Here is a 21,378-nt window from a genome sequence, read left to right as displayed (position 1 = left end):
GGAAATAGGGAGTGTCAAACTAAGAGTAGCTGCTTCATGTTATAACGATACAACAGTGTTAGTAGAAACTATAGTATAATATCAAAATAAGTAAATATGTTAACAGTTAGCGCATAACATTTTATACAGCAAATTGAAAAGATCCTTAACATGTTATCCTACACAGGTCAATACATTCAGTTGTTAGCACTAATGACAGAAATGCATAACAACACAAATAAATCGGAACAAGTTAAACACATAGTTAAGACTGTACTGTAGTAACTCCTTCATCAGGTGTGTTCAGTATCTTAGTAGAAACAGAATTAAAGCCGCTTTTACATTCAAATGTTATTACAAATGACAGGACAGTGTAACAGAATAAATACATCGACTGAAAAGGTAGCACAGAGTTGAAGGTGTACTGTTATAACTCATTTTTCTGGAGTGTAAGAAATCTTAGTTGAACAAATAATCATTTCCAACTTAAGCCACCATAACTATGATATTACTCTGGAAGGTTGAGAATCGCTCACTCTTAGGAGGGTCCCTCATAAGACCTGAACTGTATGTGTTGGACACTTGGGTCCTAGCTTAATTAGACACTCTCAGGTTATGTATTCTGTGTAATAGTGTTCCCTTCCTAAAAAGGAGTGTTGTCCATGGCACTTACTAATAGAAATAATATTTCTGCTCCCGGGGGCTTATGAGATTGCTTATATTATACAAAAAGAAACAGATTACTGAGATCTCTACCAAGATTGTGCAAGTTCAAGATGAACTAAATAAAAGGTGCAATAATAGTAATTTTGGTAAATTTGATAGGTTGTTACAGGAAGCCGTGGCAGAGGCAAAAAAACTATTAATAGAAATAAAACACACCAAATACATTAGGGACCAACAAGACTTTGATAATAATGTAGTCTATATTTGGAATACAATCAATATAATCTCTATAATCAGCAGAATAATTCTAAAAACAGGGGAAGGGGAGGCAGAGGCAGAGGGAGACAAAGAAGAATACAGTTTACTGATAGTGAGAGGGACTCCAAAGGGGAAAGTTCAGCATCAGGAGATGAATAATTTACCCCAAACTATCAACAGGGTCAACACATAAGACACGAGCAAACAACATTAAGTGTGAGATCAAAAGAAAACTCTATTCCCCCTAGTCTCTATTCTGACCACCAACCTCTAGATATACATTGTCTAATTCAAATACTGAGCCCACTTTAAATTTCAACACAACAGCACCCACTGAGATCCCCAGTAGGGAAGAAAGCCTACAGATTAACCAGGTTTTTTCCCTACCCCCCCCCCCCCCAGAACCAAAGAGGGACCTACAAAGGGGGCTACCCACTACGACAATATCAGAGACAAACAAGATATCAATAAATAGTATTATAAACCTGTCTATGTATACCCTTAGTAAAGCTGAACACAGGGTCCTAAGTTTGGGGGCTTGGATTTGTCCCTACTAACAACTTTAATTTATTCAATACCTTAGTAGACATAAACAGGTTTATAAGGAAGATTACTTTGAAGAAACATTTTGCCATAACTAGGAGATCTTCCAGTACAGAAGAAACAAGCTCAAGAGGTGAGCTTGCACATAATACCGGGAATACCAATGCAATTGGGTCCAATCTTGATTTTCAGGATATATGTGGTATTTCCACATTGGAATCTCTATTGTCAGAACAACAATTAGAACATGACACTACTGGTACAAATATACCCAAGTTGAAAATTCAGACTAATTTCTATCCCATACAGAGCAGGGGAACTATTATTGAAAGGTTCCAAAACAGAGTGGAACAGGACCTTACTAACTTATACTATACACACAATGACACAAATTGTAATTTGACAAAGAAAGAGAGGGATGCTCTCAAAAACCTCCAATCTAATACTTCCATAGTGATCCATGCTGCTGACAAAGGAGGGGCCGTGGTGGTTATGGATGGAAGTAGCTTTGTAAATGAGGCCCTATGTCAATTGAATAATACCTATGACTATAGAGTCCTTAATATGGACCCAACAAGAGTCTTTAGTCATAAACTCAGGGACCTTGTTGATGATGGTATGGATATGGGCCACATAGACAAGGATACGGGGGACTACTTGTTAGTATCATACCCCACAGTCCCCATATTCAATCACCTCCCAAAAGTCCACAAATCTTTGGATAATGTGGTGGGGAGGCCAATTGTCAGCGGCATTGGATCACTATTAGAACACCTCTCTAAATGGCTTGATCTTATCCTGCAGCCAATGGTTCTAAAGCTTTGGAGCTTTGTAAGAAATACCAAACACGTCCTCAATTAGAGGACATTGAGTGGAAAACAGACTACATCTGGCTAACAGTCGATGTCAAAGCACTGTACTCTTCCATCCCCCATGATAAAAGCCTGTTGGCACTAGAGAACTTTATGACAAAATACCATGGTGAGGACGTAGAATTCTGTCAATTTGTACTTAGAGCAGCCGAATTCCTCCTCACACACAACTACTTTGAGTTTGAGGGGGTTTTCTACCTCCAGATATGCAGGACTGCCATGGGGGTGACATTTTCCCCCTCCTACGCCAACCTCTTCATGGGGTGGTGGGAGCAGGACCGCATATATGGGGTGGAGAATCCCTTCGGCTCGAAGATAGTGATATACAAAAGATACATTGATGATCTTCGGTTTATCTGGAGGGGGGAAGAGATAGAATTACCTACTTTTTGTTACCTATCTTAACACCAACAATTTAGGTATCTCTCTTACATCAGAATCTAGTCCCACTAGCATCAACTATTTGGACATTACTCTCATGGGCAAGAGTGGAGAAAGAGTGCAAACCAAAGTGTATATGAAACCCATTGCAGGGAACAATTTACTCCATGCCAAGAGCTGCCACCCTAAAAACGTATTTCATGGGATAGCGAAAGGCCAATTAATTTGCCTGAAGCGTAATTGCTCTAATCAAGAACAATATGAGAAAGAGTCCAAGGATCTAACCAAAAGACTTAGATCCAGGGGTTATGAGAGTAGAACCGTACAAAGAGCTGCTGAATCTGTTAAAAATATTAACAGAGTTGACCTAATACGCTCGAAAAGTGACATGGCTGAAACTAAATGTTCAACCCTGAATAAAGACAGTGTACTGTTTATTACTGAGTATACGGTACAATATAATCACATCTGTAATATAGTCCTAAAACACCTCCCTATGTTAAAGGCGGATGATGGTCTTGAAAATTTCTCAACTAAAAATTGTAGATTTGCCTACAGAAGTAACAGGACAATTGGCAATATGGTAGCTACTACTAAGCTTCATTCCATTACTCTTACCCAGTCTACATGGCTAACAAATAAGGGCATGTTTAAATGCCACAACAGAGAATGTGTAGCCTGTGGGAAGGTAGAGCAAGGAGAAATGTTTAGATCATCAGCCACAGTTTCTACTTATTCAAAAAATATGTGCATGAATTGCAGATCTACCTACGTAGTCTATCTGATCACCTGTGGAGAATGTGACAAACAATACACAAGTATGACGACGCGTGAGGTAAGATCGTGAATCAGAGAACATGTATCCAGTATAAGGATTGGTAAGGCTAGCACACCTCTAGTACAGCATTTTGTGCATTTCACTATAAGAGCACAAATACTTTTAGATGGACTTGTATTGAGAGGGTTTATATACCCCCAAGAGGAGGAGACAGAGAGAAAGGTTTGGCTAAACAAGAAATTTACTGGATCTTCACTCCAAAGACCAGGTATCCCTCTGGCTTGAACTCCAGCTTTGACCTTATTTACTACTGGCATTAAACACAAAAATAGGTCTTGGACTTACTTGAGTCATACATTATAACTACTCAGACATATTAATCCGAATTGCATACTTAGCATCTAGTACTCTAAAATAGAGGTCCTATTGTACCACACCACTTAGGTTTCCCATAGAATAATTGACCAACGACTTTAGGATTATCACTATTCTATACACTATATGTTCTGTTAACAATTGGATAGTACATAATCATTACCCTTAGGGCATTAGGCATTTAAAAATTCAGTCCCCCTATGGCCGTTTCTGTTTTAACTGTACATCAGTTTTTTAGTTTCTCTTGTAAGGTGTATCCAGTCCACGGATCATCCATTACTTGTGGGATATTCTCCTTCCCAACAGGAAGCTGCAAGAGGATCACCCACAGCAGAGCTGTCTATATAGCTCCTCCCCTAACTGCCACTCCCAGTCATTCTCTTGCAGCTCTCAACAAGATAGGAAGTAGCTAGAGAGATGTGGTGAATTTATGTAGTTTATCTTCAATCAAAAGTGTATTATTTTCAAATGGTACTGGAGTTGTACTGTTTTAGCCTCAGGCAGAAAGTTGAAAAAGAGTCTGCCTGTGGTTTTTGATGATCTTAGCAGGTTGTAACTAAGATCCATTGCTGTTCTCACACATAACTGAAGAGATGAGGTAACTTCAGCTGGGGGAATGGCGTGCAGGGTCTCCTGCTATGTGGTATGTGCAGTTTAAATTTTTCTAGAGAAATGAATATGCTAGAAAATGCTGTTAATACCGGATTTATTTAAAGTAAGCCTGATTACAGTGATTTAATAACGACTAGTATCATGCTTGCTGTAAAAGGTAATATTCTTATTACTTTCTCACATTACTGAAAATAAGATAACGTTTGCTGGAAGTGTTTAAACGTTTTTTTCTACATATTGGTGATAAAACTTTATTGGGGCCTAGTTTTTTCCACATGGCTGGCTAGATTTTGCCTAGGGATAGTTTTTTATGGCCCTCTCACTGTGAGTACAGGTTGGGAGGGGCCTAATTTCAGGCCTAAATCGTGCAGTAGTTTTTGCAGCTTGAGACTTCCAGCTTCCCTGAAGAGTCCCCTGAACACTTAGGACCTCTACAAAGGGTTTTTGTGCCTTCAAAAGTCGTTGTATGGGCAGGTAGGGCCACAGCAGAGCTGTGGCAGTTTGTTGTGACTGTTAAAAAACGTTTATATCGTTTTTTTTATCCGGTTTTGAAACTAAGGGGTTAATCATCCATTTGCAAGTGGGTGCAATGCTCTGTTAGTCTATTATACACACTGTAAAAATTTCGTAAGATTTACTACTTTTTATCACTGTTTTTCAATTTCTGACAAAATTTGTTTCTCTTAAAGGCACAGTACCGTTTTTATTTTTTGCTTGTGTACATTTATCAAAGTGTTTTCCAAGCTTGCTGGTCTCATTGCTAGTCTGTTTAAACATGTCTGACATAGAGGAAACTCCTTGTTCATTATGTTTAGAAGCCATTGTGGAACCCCCTCTTAGAATGTGTACCAAATGTACTGATTTTACTTTAAGTTATAAAGATCATATTCTGTCTTTAAAAGATTTATCACCAGAGGAAATTGACAAGGGGGAAGTTATGCCGACTAACTCGCCCCACGTGTCAGAACCTTTGACTCCCGCTCAAGGGACTCCCGCTCAAGTGGCGCCAAGTACATCTAGCGCGCCCATGGCGTTTACTTTACAAGACATGGCGGCAGTTATGGCTCATACCCTTACAGCGGTATTGTCCAAACTACCAGGGTTACAAGTAAAGCGAGACAGCTCTGGGACTAGAAAAAATACAGAGCTCTCTGACGCTTTAGTAGCTATGTCTGATATCCCCTCACAATATGCAGAAGCTGAGGCAGGAGAGCTTCTTTCTGTGGGTAATTTTTCTGACTCAGGGAAGATGCTTCAACCTGATTCTGATATGTCTACATTTAAATTTAAGCTTGAACACCTCCGCGTGTTGCTCAGGGAGGTTTTAGCTACTCTGGATGACTGTGACACCATTATAGTGCCAGAGAAATTGTGTAGATTGGATAAATACTATGCAGTGCCTGTTTACACTGATGTTTTTCCAATACCTAAAAGGTTTTCAGAAATTATTACTAAGGAATGGGATAGACCAGGTGTACCATTCTCTCCCCCTCCTATTTTTAAGAAAATGTTTCCAATAGATGCCGCTACACGGGACTTATGGCAAACGGTCCCTAAGGTGGAGGGAGTAGTTTCTACCCTAGCTAAGCGTACAACTATTCCCGTCGAGGACAGTTGTGCTTTCCTAGATCCAATGGATAAAAAGTTAGAGGGTTACCTTAAGAAAATGTTTATTCAACAAGGTTTTATTCTCCAGCCTCTTGCATGCATTGCCCCGGTCACTGCTGCTGTGGCCTTCTGGTTTGAGTCTCTGGAAGAGGCCTTACAGGTAGAAACTCCATTGGATGATATACTTGACAAGCTTAAAGCGCTTAAGCTAGCCAATTCATTTGTTTCTGATGCCGTTGTTCATTTAACCAAACTAACGGCTAAGAACTCAGGTTTTGCTATACAGGCGCGTAGGGCGCTATGGCTTAAATCCTGGTCAGCTGACGTTACTTCAAAGTCTAAGCTTCTCAACATTCCCTTCAAGGGGCAGACCCTATTCGGGCCTGGACTGAAGGAGATCATTTCTGATATTACTGGAGGAAAAGGTCATGCCCTTCCTCAGGATAGGTCTAATAAATTAAGGACCAAACAAACTAATTTTCGTGCCTTTCGAAACTTTAAGACGAGCGCGGCATCAACTCCCTCTAATGCAAAACAAGAGGGAAATTTTGCCCAGTCCAAGCCGGTCTGGAGACCTAACCAGGCCTGGAACAAAGGTAAGCAGGCCAAGAAGCCTGCTGCTGCCTCTAAGACAGCATGAAAGATCAGCCCCCGATCCGGTAATGGATCTAGTAGGGGGCAGACTTTCTCTCTTCGCCCAGGCTTGGGCAAGAGATGTCCAGGATCCCTGGGCATTGGAAATTGTGTCCCAGGGATATCTTCTGGACTTCAAAGCTTCTTCCCCAAAAGGAAGATTTCACCTCTCACAATTATCTGCAGACCAGATAAAGAGAGAGGCATTCTTACATTGTGTTCAAGACCTCCTAGTTATGGGAGTGATCCACCCAGTTCCAAAGGAAGAACAGGGGGCAAGGCTTCTATTCAGATCTCTTTGTGGTTCCCAAGAAAGAGGGAACCTTCAGACCAATCTTAGATCTCAAGATCCTAAACAAATTTCTCAGGGTCCCATCTTTCAAGATGGAGACTATTCAAACCATCCTACCTATGATCCAGGAGGGTCAATACATGACTACCGTGGACGCTTATAAGGATGCTTATCTTTACATTCCGATACACAAAGATCATCATCGGTTTCTCAGGTTCGCCTTCCTAGACAGGCATTACCAGTTTGTGGCTCTTCCCTTTGGGTTAGCTACGGCACCAAGAATCTTTACGAAGGTTCTGGGGTCACGTCTGGCGGTCCTAAGGCCGCGGTGCATAGCAGTAGCCCCTTACTTAGATGACATTCTAATACAGGCGGCGAATTTCCAAATTGCCAAGTCCCATACGGACATTGTTCTGGCATTCCTGAGGTCTCATGGGTGGAAAGTGAACGAAAAGAAAAGTTCTCTATCCCCTCTCACAAGAGTTTCCTTCCTGGGAACTCTGATAGATTCTGTAGAAATGAGGATTTACCTGACAGAGGACAGGTTGTCAAAACTTCTAAATTCCTGCCGTGTTCTTTATTATACTTCTCGCCCTTCGGTGGCTCAATGTATGGAAGTAATCGGCTTAATGGTAGCGGCAATGGACATAGTTCTGTTTGCCCGCCTACATCTCAGACCGCTGCAACTCTGCTTGCTCAGTCAGTGGAATGGGGATTACACAGATTTGTCCCCTCTACTAAATCTGGATCAAGAGACCAGGGATTCTCTTCTCTGGTGGCTATCTCGGGTCCATCTGTCCAAAGGTATGACCTTCCGCAGGCCAGATTGGACAATAGTAACAACAGATGCCAGCCTTCTGGGCTGGGGTGCAGTCTGGAACTCTCTGAAGGCTCAGGGGTCGTGGACCGGGGGAGTGGGAGCTCCATTCGGAGGTGTTTGCACAGTTGATTCAACGTTGGGGCAAACCAGAACTGGATCTCATGGCGTCTCGCCAGAACGCCAAGCTTCCTTGTTACGGATCCAGGTCCAGGGATCCCAAGGCAGCGCTGATAGATGCTCTAGCAGCGCCTTGGTCCTTCAACCTGGCTTATGTGTTTCCACCGTTTCCTCTGCTCCCTCGTCTGATTGCCAAGATCAAACAAGAGAGAGCATCGGTAATTTTGATAACACCTGCATGGCCACGCAGGACTTGGTATGCAGATCTGGTGGACATGTCATCCTTTCCACCTTGGACTCTGCCTCTGAGGCAGGACCTTCTACTTCAGGGTCCTTTCAACCATCCAAATCTAATTTCTCTGCGGCTGACTGCTTGGAAATTGAACGCTTGATTTTATCAAAGCGTGGTTTCTCCGAGTCGGTCATTGATACCTCAATACAGGCGCGAAAGCCTGTCACCAGGAAAATCTATCATAAGATATGGTGTAAATATCTTCATTGGTGTGAATCCAAGGGTTACTCATGGAGTAAGGTCAGGATTCCTAGGATATTATCTTTTCTCCAAGAAGGATTGGAGAAGGGTTTGTCAGCTAGTTCCTTAAAAGGACAGATTTCTGCTCTGTCTATTCTTTTGCACAAACGTCTGGCTGAGGTTCCAGACATGCAGGCGTTTTGTCAGGCTTTAGTCAGAATCAAGCCTGTGTTTAAACCTGTTGCTCCGCCTTGGAGTTTAAATTTAGTTCTTAAGGTTCTTCAAGGGGTTCCGTTTGAACCTTTGCATTCCATAGATATTAAGCTCTTATCCTGGAAGGTTCTGTTTTTAGTAGCTATCTCCTCGGCTCGAAGAGTTTCAGAGTTATCTGCTTTACAATGTGATTCCCCTTATCTCATTTTTCATGCAGATAAGGTAGTGTTACGTACCAAACCTGTTTTTTTACCTAAGGTGGTATCTAATAAAAATATCAATCGGGAGATTGTTGTACCGTCACTGTGTCCTAATCCTTCTTCAAAGAAGGAACGTCTTTTACACAATCTTGACGTGGTTCGTGCTTTAAAGTTTTATTTACAAGCTACTAAAGATTTTCGTCAAACATCTGCATTGTTTGTTGTCTACTCTGGACAGAGGAGAGACCAAAAGGCTTCGGCAACTTCTCTTTCTTTTTGGCTAAGGAGTATAATACGCTTAGCTTATGAGACTGCTGGCCAGCAGCCTCCTGAAAGGATTACAGCTCATTCTACTAGAGCGGTAGCTTCCACATGGGCTTTTTTTTTTTTTTAAATATTTTTTATTGAAGTTCTTGACTTAAACAATAAACTGCATACATCATATGTCTACATATAATAAAAGATACAGAAATTAGCTTTTGTCATCTAGTTATGAAGATAAGAATATACATACTTTTTATCTGACTACTAGAATCTCTGTGACTCTAGCGGGAGACATAGTGTGACTAAGATAATAGAATCAGCTACGTATCTTTTTGCTTTAACATTCAAAAGAGAAGATTAGCTAGTGTATATATAGTTTCAATCTGAACTTTAAATCAAGACATATTTGAAAAGAACCTCATTTTATATAAATTTGAGAAATCTCATGCGTATCACCTGGGCCTTTGTATACCCTTGAGTATGAGTAAAATGATATGAGATGAGGAAGGGTCTTATTCAGTATATGTCATTACTCTCAGGCCGCATATAAAAGTTATATGTTAGATGTGAGCTGAAAAGTGGAGCAAGAGAAAAAAAGAAAGAAAATAAGAGAAGAAAGGGATTCAGCGGACAAGAGCCGCTCGCGTAAGAAAGATTAGTGACAGTCAGAATCTATGTGGAATTTATGTATTGATGCATTGATGGAAGAGATCAGGAAGACTAACTGTGGGAAGGGGCCTAATTATGGAGACACTTTATCTGAGGGAGGGGAGTGGTTTGAGATAAAAGGGTGGTATATGATAGGTTAGCATGGATAAGTATAGTGAAAGAGTGGGCTGTTAGTAAGTCTTAGGGCTGGCAAATATGTGAGGATTTGTTGGTCCTATTTAGTTTAATATTGCATCTGCTGTAGTTGTGATTCTTGCCTCTAGGGAGAATCAAACAAAACTGATAGGTAGCTCTCTATATAGGAAGCTTCACTAAATAAGTGTAAGATCAATTTTAAATATGTAGGTGCAGATAGACGAAGAAGGGGCACTTAGTAAACAAAGAGAGAATGGGGGGATATTGCTAACATGATAGATACAGTATAACTTGGAACCCATTAATTAAATTCTGCTTATACAGTGATGTTACTGGCTACTGGTTGTGTGACAACATCTATCATCAATAAATGTCAGGATATCAGCAACTCAGAAGACACTTATAACAAAAACTATAACTATAAACAAACAGTTACTGAAACTTGAGTCCTTGAATGATAAGGGGAGAGTCCTCTAGAGTTCAGGGAAATCTGCCCTAACCAACTCCCGCTTTACAGATCATCAGTGTGTCACAGTATAAGTCCAAGTCCCTTGATGTAATGGGGCCAGTGTTCAGATTCGATAGTTCTTGTAGGATCCTCACATTATCAGGAGGAGGTCGCCGAATCAACCAGGCTCTATTTCCCGATGCCCCGTGTTTCTTGTAAAGAGCTTTAAAGGATCTCTGTACGCACCCAGGAGAGCCGGCCATATCTCCCCAGGGCGCGCCCAGGAGTGAGTGAGCGGGCATCAGTTTAACTCTAGGTTCCTTAATAGGTGAGGGAGGCCTATGTTGTCGCCTCCTGTCGCCTAACAGAGCGGTGTTTCTCTGCGATGCAGTGACCTTATCCGGGTTTAGCGGGCCCTCCGTAGGAAAGGGAAATGCGGTGTCATCTTCTGTCTCGTCAGTTGCAGCGCAGGTAATGACCCCTCTGATTTTCCCTGTCTGCGACAGCACCAGAGATTGTACCTCGTGTAGGTCAGCCAGTGGCTCGGGAAGTTCAGTGCCGTGTACTGCGGGCAGGCTAGCGCCATCTTGTAAACTTGTAGATTCAGAGGAGGTTAGCGGGTCACTGAGCTTTCTTTCGGCTTTGCGACTTATTTCCTCTAGTAAGGCAGCTACATGGTTATAAAACTCCTCCATCCTGTGTTTCAGAGATCTCGACTGTCACCCGGCCCGATAGCAAGCCGGGGGGTGGGGGGGGAGAGATGGTAATAGAACAAACTAGGCCGTTAAAGGCAGCTCCGGTCAGTGTGAGTCTTTTAAGTGTAGATGAACGGCTGTATTTGCAGGCTCTTATACCCCATCTGTTCTTTAGCTGATTCCTGAGGGTTTTTGTGCTGAAAGTAGTAAGTTGGCTTAGGTGATCGTTGGGTCCACATGGGCTTTTAAAAATGAGGCTTCTGTTGAACAGATTTGTAAGGCGGCGACTTGGTCTTCGCTTCATACTTTTTCAAAGTTCTATAAATTTGATACTTTTGCTTCTTCGGAGGCTATTTTTGGGAGAAAGGTCTTGCAGGCAGTGGTGCCTTCCGTTTAAGCGCCTGCCTTGTCCCTCCCTTCATCCGTGTCCTATAGCTTTGGTATTGGTATCCCACAAGTAATGGATGATCCGTGGACTGGATACACCTTACAAGAGAAAACATAATTTATGCTTACCTGATAAATTTATTTCTCTTGTGGTGTATCCAGTCCACGGCCCGCCCTGTCATTTTAAGGCAGGTGTTTTTTATTTTTAAACTACAGTCACCACTGCACCCTATAGTTTCTCCTTTCTTTTGCTTGTCTTCGGTCGAATGACTGGTAGTGGCAGTTAGGGGAGGAGCTATATAGACAGCTCTGCTGTGGGTGATCCTCTTGCAGCTTCCTGTTGGGAAGGAGAATATTCCCACAAGTAATGGATGATCCGTGGACTGGATACACCACAAGAGAAATAAATTTATCAGGTAAGCATAAATTATGTTTTTTCATTTACAGATGTCTACAAAACCCATTAATAATATCCAAATGCACTATACTATCATGCTTTCTAATGCTTAACTAAGGCTGAGCTCTAAATCTAAATTTAAACATAATACATACCCACAACTAGTGGTAACCCTTATTGTCCTATTTCTGTACACAGGACATATATTATGTATTTACACAGTAAAATTAATGGACTAATGTCTAGTCAATTAAATGTCGACCCATTGTCTAGCATGACTTTAGCGTATTGGGTTTACTATCCACCCTACCATAAATTAGATTCCTAGGGTCTGGCTATGTTTAGGATCCTTTAGGCTTTTTTATGCCCTTTCTGCAATTTGTCTAGTTCTAAGTAGGAAATATTTATTTTAGTAAGTGTCATGGACAGCACTCCTTTTTAGGAAGGGAACACTATTACACAGAATACATAACCTGAGAGTGTCTAATTAAGCTAGGACCCAAGTGTCCAACACATACAGTTCAGGTCTTATGAGGGACCCTACTAGGAGTGAGCGATTATCAACCTTCCAGAGTAATATCATAGTTATGGTGGCTTAAGTTGTAAATGATTATTTTTTTAACTAAGATTTCTTACACTCCAGAAAAATGAGTGATAACAGTACAGCTTCAACTCTGTGCTTAACTTTTCAGTCAATGTATTTATTCTGTTACACTGTCCTGTCATTTGTAATAACATTTGAATGTAAAAGCGGCTTTAATTCTGTTTCTACTAAAATACTGAACACTCCTGATGGAGTTACTACAGTACAGTCTTAACTATGTGTTTAACTTGTTCCGATGTATTTGTGTTGTTATGCATTCCTGTCATTAGTGCTAACAATTGAATGTATTGACCTGTGTAGGATAACATGTTAAGGATCTTTTCAATTTGCTGTATAAAATGTTATGCGCTAACTGTTAACATATTTACTTATTTTTATATTATACTATAGTTTCTACTAACACTGTTGTATCGTTATAACATGAAGCAGCTATTCTTAGTTTGACACTCCCTATTTCCCCTCCCTCCCAACTGTGAGTTGTAAGTGTTACAATGATTGGATGGAGGTGTGTCACAATTAACCAATAAGGGTGAGGTTGTTTCTATAAGAAAATGGGATATATTCTCCTATTTTATTCAGCTTTGACAACGGCAGGAGGCCGAAACGCGTCAGCTGTGTTCTGACAAACCCTTTTTGCTACATATGTGATTCTTGAGCTTTTAATTTATAATAATAAATTAAAGTTTTATTATATACATCGCTTTGTGCTCCACTTCAAATTCATTATGCTGGACTATTTCTGACCCTATCTGGAGCATAGAGAACTCTACACAGGGTACTTCCCTGAATGCTCACCCTCTGAGCTGACCAGGAGCTGCAGAGGGGTTGCCCATTGGGACGCTGAGACACCGAGTTCTACTCACTACAGCCGAGGCTTTCTGCATAGGAGATTGCAGCAGGAAGCCCTGGATGACCTCTGAAGAGGGAGTTTCCGAGGAATACCTCCGATGTCCTGTTTCCATAGAGCAATTGAAGCAAATATAAACAGAACGGACCCTATGTAAAGTGGATTCCTCCTCCCCAGGACCGGACAGTGTATCCTTCTATAGACGGATCGAGTTTGTTGACTGTACACTACCACATCTGGTAACAGAGAAAGACTGCACACGCCCCCAGTGACGTCAGAAGAGGGAGGTCTACAGAGGAGCACGCTCGATTCCCGGAACCTGAAATTGTTTGTTAACAACCAAGAGGTACGGTTACAGGAACAAACGAACACCTCCAGGCTTCCCACCACACTAGAGTAGGCAAAAAGATGCGCAGCTTAGGGTAACATAAAAACTCACTTTATTTGGGACACAAGTAAAAGCAAACTGAGCTGTAGCTCAAAAATGACATTCCGGGGGCACAGAATGGCGACTGCAGAAATGTTTCGTGTGGCTCCACCACACAGTGATCAAGTGGTGGTGGAGCCACACGAAACATGTCTTCAGTTGCCATTCTGTGACCCCGGAATGTCATTTTTGAGCTACGGCACAGTTTGCTTTTACTTGTGTCCCAAATAAAGTGAGTTTTTATGTTACCCTAAGCTGCGCATCTTTTTGCCTACTCTGGTGTGGTGGGAAGCCTGGAGGTGTTTGTTTGTTCCTGTGGCTGCTTGCACCTTAGACGGAGGTGCTTCTGCTGGGCTCCCATACCGGAAGTGCTGAAGGCTTTAAACAGCTGAGTGTGCCGACGCCGAGGACACGCTGCTCATCTCACATGGATCTCCAAGACGGGTAAGTGCCACTTTCATTGTCTGTGCAAGAGGTACGGATAGTTAGCTAGCCTTTTTCTTCTCCCCAGGACCAGGCGTTCACGCTTTGAAGCGGCCAGGGGTAAGCTGTGTTTATGCTCTATCATTATCCCCCAGTGTGTTTGGATACAAAGAACTTGTAGAATGGTTAAATGTCGGCATCTGACTGTACACTATATATACATATCTGTGATTACCTTTTATATACTGGGCAACCCACTCACAGGGAAATTAGGTTTTACTCAGTTATATCACCCTTCACAGAGATTGTGTGATACAAGGAGAATCCTTCTGTTTTTTGTCCTAGACAACCATGCATGACTCTTGAGGTCGTCATGGGAGATGGTGTTTCTGATTACAGTCTCTTTGGCTGGGGCTCTATTTGGAGCTTAAGAGCTCTGGTACTACTTCCAAGGAAGGCACTGAGCTCTGTCCATTTTCTTCAACTTTTCTCAGTTCCCTATTCAATCAACATAGTTTTGATGGCTTACATCAGTCCTCAAGGAATAAGTAGGACTGACAATGTGGGGAGTCTTTCACATCCTTCAGTGGGCAGAGTTTTTCAATTGTCCCTTTTTAGCCTTCCTTATTTAAGAGTAATTGGCTGGGAAGCAGCCTGTCTGATCAGACAGGTGTTTTTCTAGGGGTGTGGGGCCTTCTGCCTGACTTAACCCTCAGGTGGGGTTTCTGGAAATCAACCTCATGGCTTTTCGCCTCTATGCCAGGGTTACTGTCAGCATCAAGCAGGAGCAAACCCTGGTGGTTCTTTGTTGTCCGTTTGGCAGTCCAGGGTCTTTTTCGTTCATCAATCTTTAGTTTTCCAAGGCGGGCTATGTGGAGATTGATGATTTGTCCTCTCTAAGAGAGATTTTTCAGATAGGGACTTTGTCTCTCTGGTCCAGGCAAGTACTCCAGGGACTCGCCAGAGCTATCACTAGGTCTGACACTCCCGTCTCTCTGATTTGAGACTCTAGGTTTTCCTTGGTGCAAGGTCTTTTCCCCTAGAGCAGTGATGGCGAACATTGACACTTCAGATGTTTCAGAACTACATTTCCCATGATGCTTGACTGGACTTCAAAGTGCCTAAGCATCATGGGAAATTTAGTTCTGAAATATCTGGAGTGCCAAGGTTCGCCATCACTGTCGTAGAGGGTTTGGAGAAGGGTTGTCTGATAGTTCTCTATAGGACAGATTTCTTTCCTTTCAGTTTGCAAGATGAGGTGTAGTGGTTAGTTCCACTGATCCTGAAGCAGAGGTTTGTGGGTTTGAACCCTGGTGATGCTTCTGCTTTCTCATCCGGGGGTTGCTTGTGGTGACGGCTAGCTTTCCTAAGCAGACAGTTTAAAATCCAGTCTTTGTTCAGGTCCTGGTCATGTATCAGGCCTGTGTTTCATTCTCTTGCTCCTTCCTGGAGCCTTATTTTGGTTTCACCCTGGATAAGGTTTGTATTCTTTTTCCAATCTACTAAGGAATTTAGACATTCTGTGCCTTCTCTTTCTTTTTGACGGAGGGCTGTCTTTCATTTAACTTATGGACAGCTGCTTCCTAAATGGATTACAGCTTTCTCTTCCGTGAATGTCTTGTAGTCCTGTGCTTTTAAGAACAAAGCTTCCAGGGAACAGATCGGCAAGACAACTTCTTTGTCTTCCTGGCTTGTCCTTTTAATTATTTTTATCAATCTTGTCTTTTTGCCTCAGCGGAGGTTTCTTTTGGGAGAAAGAGATGCTTTAGGGGGTGGTGCCTTCAGTTTTGGTCCGCCTGTCTTTAGTTCTCCCTCCCTGTCCATTCTGTGTCCATTCTGGCTTGGGTATTGGTTTCCCAACAGTAATTGAATAGAATCATGGGGGCCTATTTATCAAGCAGTCAACCCCAAATACGTTGGAATTCCGCAGCGTAATTGTGGAGAGCTTGATTCGCCTTATTTATCAAAGGCTACAAACCGGCAAAAGTAGAATTTTGTGACGTAACATGCGATCCGCCGGTCTCAGTCCAACACAGATCGATGCTTACGTCACTACAGATGTTCCGAATGCAAATTCGGCACTATCTGACTACTTTTGCTAGTTAACAAATTCCTAGCAGGTACGCTCGCCACTATTCCGGCCCAGCATACCTTCTTTTCAATCCGCCGCCCTGGAGGCAGCGGATGCCATAGGAATCAATGGGAGTCCGAAAGCAGCGAAAGCTTATGTTCGCTGCTGCCCGATATCCCATTGATTCCTATGGGAGAATAAAAGTTATGTTTACACCTAACACCCTAACATATACCCCGAGTCTAAACACCCCTAATCTGCCGCCCCCTACTTTATACTTATTAACCTCTAATCTGCTGCCCCTACACCACCGCCACCTACATTATACTTATTAACTCCTAATCTGCCACCCCCTACACCGCCGCCACCTACATAAAAGTATTAACCCCTATCCCGCCGCTCCCGGAGCCCACCACAACTAAATAAATGTATTAACCCCAAAACCGCCAGCCCCCCACATCGCCATAAACTAAATTAACCTATTAATACCTAAACCTAACAACCCACTAACTGTACATTAAATATTAATTCATCCCCATCTTATAATAAATTTAAACTTACCTTTAGATTTAAATTAAACTATATTAAACTATTAATTAACCTATTCTATTATACTACAATTACATTAAACTACATTAAATAGTTAATAAATTACATTTTATTAACTATTATAATAAAATTACATTAAACTATATTAAATTAATAATTAATCTACCCTAACTATTATAATAATATTACATTAAACTATATTAAATTAATAATTAACCTATCCTAACTTTTATAATAAAATTACATTAAACTATATTAAAATAATAATCTAACCTAACTTTTATACTAAAATTACATTAAACTAAAAATTGAATTAAGTATATTATATATTTAAACACCTAACCCTACTCAAATAATTTAAATCTCCACTAAACAATTACTAATTTACAAAAAATAACAAACACTAAGTTACAAAAAATAAAAAAGAAATGATCAAAGCTTTAAACTAATTACACCTAATCTAAGGGCCCTATGAAAATAAAAAAGCCCCCCCAAAATAAAAAAAAACCTACAATAAACTACAAATAGCCATTAAAAGGGCCTTTTGTGGGGCATTGCCCCAAAGTAATCAGCTCTTTTACCTGTAAAAAAAAATACAAATACCCCCCCAACAGTAAAACCCACCACCCACACAACAACCAATAGGATTTTTTCAACCTTAATTCCAATTGGCTGATAGAATTCTATCAGCCAATCAGAATCTAAGGGACGCCATCTTGGATGACGTCATTTAAAGGAACCTTCATTCGTCGGTAGTCGTTGGAAGGAAGAGGATGCTCCACGTCGGATGTCTTGAAGATGGAGCTGCTCCGTGCCGGATGGATGAAGATAGAAGATGCCGTCTGGGTGAAGACTTCTGCGGGCTTGGATGAAGACTTCGGCTGCTTCGTTGAGGACTTCTCCCGGCTTCTTGGAGGATAGATGTTGGATCTTCAAAACTGTAAGTAAATCTTCTGGGGTTAGTGTTAGGATTTTTTTAAGGGTTTATTGGGTGGGTTTTAGTTTTAGATTAGGACTTGGGCCTGCAATAGAGCTAAATGCCCATTTAAGGGCAATGCCCATCCAAATGCCCTTTTCAGGGCAATGGGGAGCTTAGGTTTTTTAGCTGGGATTTTTTTTGGGGGGTTGTTTGTGTGGGTGGGGGTTTTACTGTTGGGGGGTATTTGTATTTTTCTTTTATAGGTAAAAGAGCTGATTACTTTGGGGCAATGCCCCGCAAAAGGCCCTTTTAAGGGCTATTTGTAGTTTATTGTAGGCTAGGGTTTTTTTTATTTTGGGGGGGGCTTTTTTATTTTCATAGGGCTCTTAGATTAGGTGTAATTAGTTTAAAGCTTTGATAATTTCTTTTTTCTTTTTTGTAACTTAGTGTTTATTTTTTTGTGTAACTTACTGTTTGTTATTTTTTGTAACTTAGTAATTGTTTAGTGTAGATTTAAATTATTGGAGTAGGGTTAGGTGTTTAAATATATAATATAGTTAATTTAATTTTTAGTTTAATGTAATTTTAGTATAATAGTTAGGGTAGGTTAATTATTAATTTAATATAGTTTAATGTAATTTTATTATAATAGGGTAAGTTAATTATTATTTTAATATAGTTTAACGCAATTTTATTATAATAGTTAGGGTAGGTTAATTATTAATTTAATATAGTTTAATGTAATTTTATTATAATAGTTAGGGTAGGTTAATTATTAATTTAATATAGTTTAATGTAATTTTATTATAATAGTTAGAATAGGTTAATTATTAGTTTAATATAGTTTAATTTAAATCTAAAGGTAAGTTTAAATGTATTATAAGATGGGGATGAGTTAATATTTAATGTACAGTTAGCGGGTTGTTAGGTTTAGGGATTAATAGGTTAATTTAGTTTATGGCAATGTGGGGGGCTGGCGGTTTAGGGATTAATAGGTTAATTTAGTTTATGGCAATGTGGGGGGCTGGCGGTTTAGGGATTAATACATTTATTTAGTTGCTGCGGTATAGGGGGTGGCAGATTAGGGGTTAATAAGTATAATGTAGCTGGCGGCAGAGTAGGGGGTGACAGATAAGGGGTTAATAAGTATAATGTAGGTGGCGGTGGGCTCCGGGAGCGGCGGTTTAGGAGTTAATAACTTTATTTAGTTGCGGCGGGGTCCGGGAGCGGCGGGATAGGGGTTAAACAGTTTAGTATAGTGTGGGTGCTTAGTGACAGTATACAAATAAAGCTGGGAAAAAGCCAAATAGCAGAGAGATCGATGACTGTTAGTTAACAACAGTCCGCTGCTCATCGCCCTGTACTTGGTGCGCGGCTTTTTGACAGCTTTTTTGTTAAATATGGAGATCGTATTCAGGTCCGTGGCGGCGATGCTAGGCAAGCGTATTGGTGCCGGCAAATGCAGCACAGTTGACGGGTTGATAAATAGGCCCCATGGACTCTACATGCCATTGGAAAGAAAACAAAATTTATGCTTACCTGATAAATTATCTTTCCTGGCATGGAGAGTCCACGACCCACCCTTATCTAAATTTTAGACGCTTTTTATTTTCCGTTGTCCTTTTTCTAAACTTCAGGCACCTCTCTACCCTTTGTGTCCTCTTCTCTTTCCATATTCCTTCGGCTAAATGACTGGGGGATTTTGGAAAGTAGGAGGGATACTTCAAGCTTTGCTGGGGTGTTCCCAATTGTAATTGAAGGCAATCGTGGACTCTCTATGCCAGGAAAGAAAATAATTTATCAGGAAAGCATAAATTTTGTTTTTAATACTGATCAAATGTATTAGACAAGGAGGCAAATTGATCTTATTGTTTCTAACAGGTGCAGATGTTATGTAGTTTTTTATAATAATTTCAATGTTATGGAATCAGTTTATTTTCACTGATTATATAAAGTAATTATGTTCTAGTTTATTTTTTAAAGGGACAGGAAACCCCAAATTTGTATTTTGTGATTTAGATAGAACATACAATTTGTATGTTAGCCAATCACAAAGTACAAAGGTGTGCAGGCACCAATCAGCAGCTAGCTCTCACTAGTGTAGTGAATTTAAGTGTCTTATAATTACATGTTCTATCTAAATCTTTCCAGTTTAATTTTGACTTTCATATCCCTTTAATTCACGGATGATGTAAATCTTTTTTTGTAAATAATGCAACAATCTTACATTTTAATATTGTCTATTTGTTTTTCTTTAGGCAAATCGGCTAAAAGGCACTGAAGAATTTCCGTGAGCCAAGACAAAAATGATTAGCTTTTTCAGACAAGATGGACGTGCACATTTTTATTTTTTTTTATTTTTATTATAGCAATAAACTAATGCCTTGCTAGAATCCTATTTTTGATGTATATATGTATTCTGAAATCTTTATTTTTGTGTCCAGAATAGTCTATTCTTTTAAAGTGTAAAGTAATAATATTAATATAAACCAAAGTTTTAAATAAGGACACAGTAAGCGGGTATTCTAGAATATGTTTTATATAGTAGTGTCATTTACAGAGACAATCTTTGTATGTTTTGATGGGCAAATATAGTTATTCAGGTGTATTTTAATATTATCTTATACCTCAGCTGCAACCTCCTTGTATATTCCTCCATCATGTGTAAAGTAAAAAAAAACCTTATATATATATATATATATAGATATAAATAAATAGATATAACGGATTTTAAGTTTAAAACCGAAGGACTGTGGAATTCTTGATTATTTTTTTTTGTACTTATTTTTTTATGCAACGTTTTACAAGAGTTTGGTGCATTTTAACCTTTTTTTTTTTTTTGCTGGGTGTAAAATAGGTAACAGTCAGTCATGATTTAAAAATGTAAAAGAAGATCTTGAATTTAAAGGGACCGTAAAACATAAAAAAATGTAAGCCTATTTACTGTGCCCAGTATTGTAGTTACAACCAATCCTTATGATAGAATTCACAGAAGTTGTCTGTCCAGCCCCTTCTTTTTATATTAGATTAATCAGGAGGTACAGTCAGAAGCCATTGAAAAAGATGTGTGCTTAGTCTTAAACATCAACTCAGCTAAATGTCCATATGGCTTCTCATAGGCTGCACTTCCCAATTTCTCTGCTTTAAAAAATAAAATACAAAAGCTTTTATAGAGGGGCTGGTCAGAGGAGCTAGACCGACCCCACAACCTTGGGGCTCAAAATAAATATGAAACATAGCAAATTTCAACCTGGTCGGAGGATGTAACAGCTATACAGAGCTTAGTGAATAATATGCCTTAAAGGGAAATGAAACCCAACACATTTCTTTCATTATTCAGATAAAGTATACCATTTATCAATTTTGCTTCATTTTTTTTAGTATCTTTTAATTTAAAAGGACACAACACCTGCTGAAAACTTTTTCTGAGGAATCAAAATAAACTAATACACTGTTCTCAATACTGTATGTTCATCTTACTACAAACTCTTTATGAAAATTCTTCATATTTTCTATGCTTATTCGCTATTTAGGGTGCCATCTTGTAACGCACGTTTCAGGCACTGCAGTCACGTGACATGTGTGCACGGCAGCTTCTCTAATTGATGTTATAGAAGGCAGGCAAATTGTCAATGCTAATTTACTGTAATGCAAAGCGTGAGGACAAAGATCTATTTTACGTTTGTAATACAGTAATTGCATCTTCTTTTATTAAACATTTTAT

General features: G+C 40.0%; 1 protein-coding gene across 1 annotated transcript in view; it reads left to right on the top strand.

Moving 5' to 3' along the window:
• Positions 1 to 21,126, top strand: part of MBD2 (methyl-CpG binding domain protein 2) — a 217,423-nt gene extending 196,297 nt beyond the window's left edge. The window contains exon 10 of the mRNA XM_053699661.1: positions 19,913 to 21,126. The gene's annotated coding sequence lies outside the window, so the exon portion shown is untranslated. The remainder of the gene's footprint in view (positions 1 to 19,912) is intronic.
• The last annotated feature ends 252 nt before the right edge of the window (positions 21,127 to 21,378 follow it).

The sequence above is a fragment of the Bombina bombina genome, chromosome 2, assembly GCF_027579735.1.
Source record: "Bombina bombina isolate aBomBom1 chromosome 2, aBomBom1.pri, whole genome shotgun sequence".
Classification (NCBI taxonomy): Eukaryota; Metazoa; Chordata; class Amphibia; order Anura; family Bombinatoridae; genus Bombina; species Bombina bombina.
This window is presented reverse-complemented; position numbering and strand designations above follow the sequence as displayed.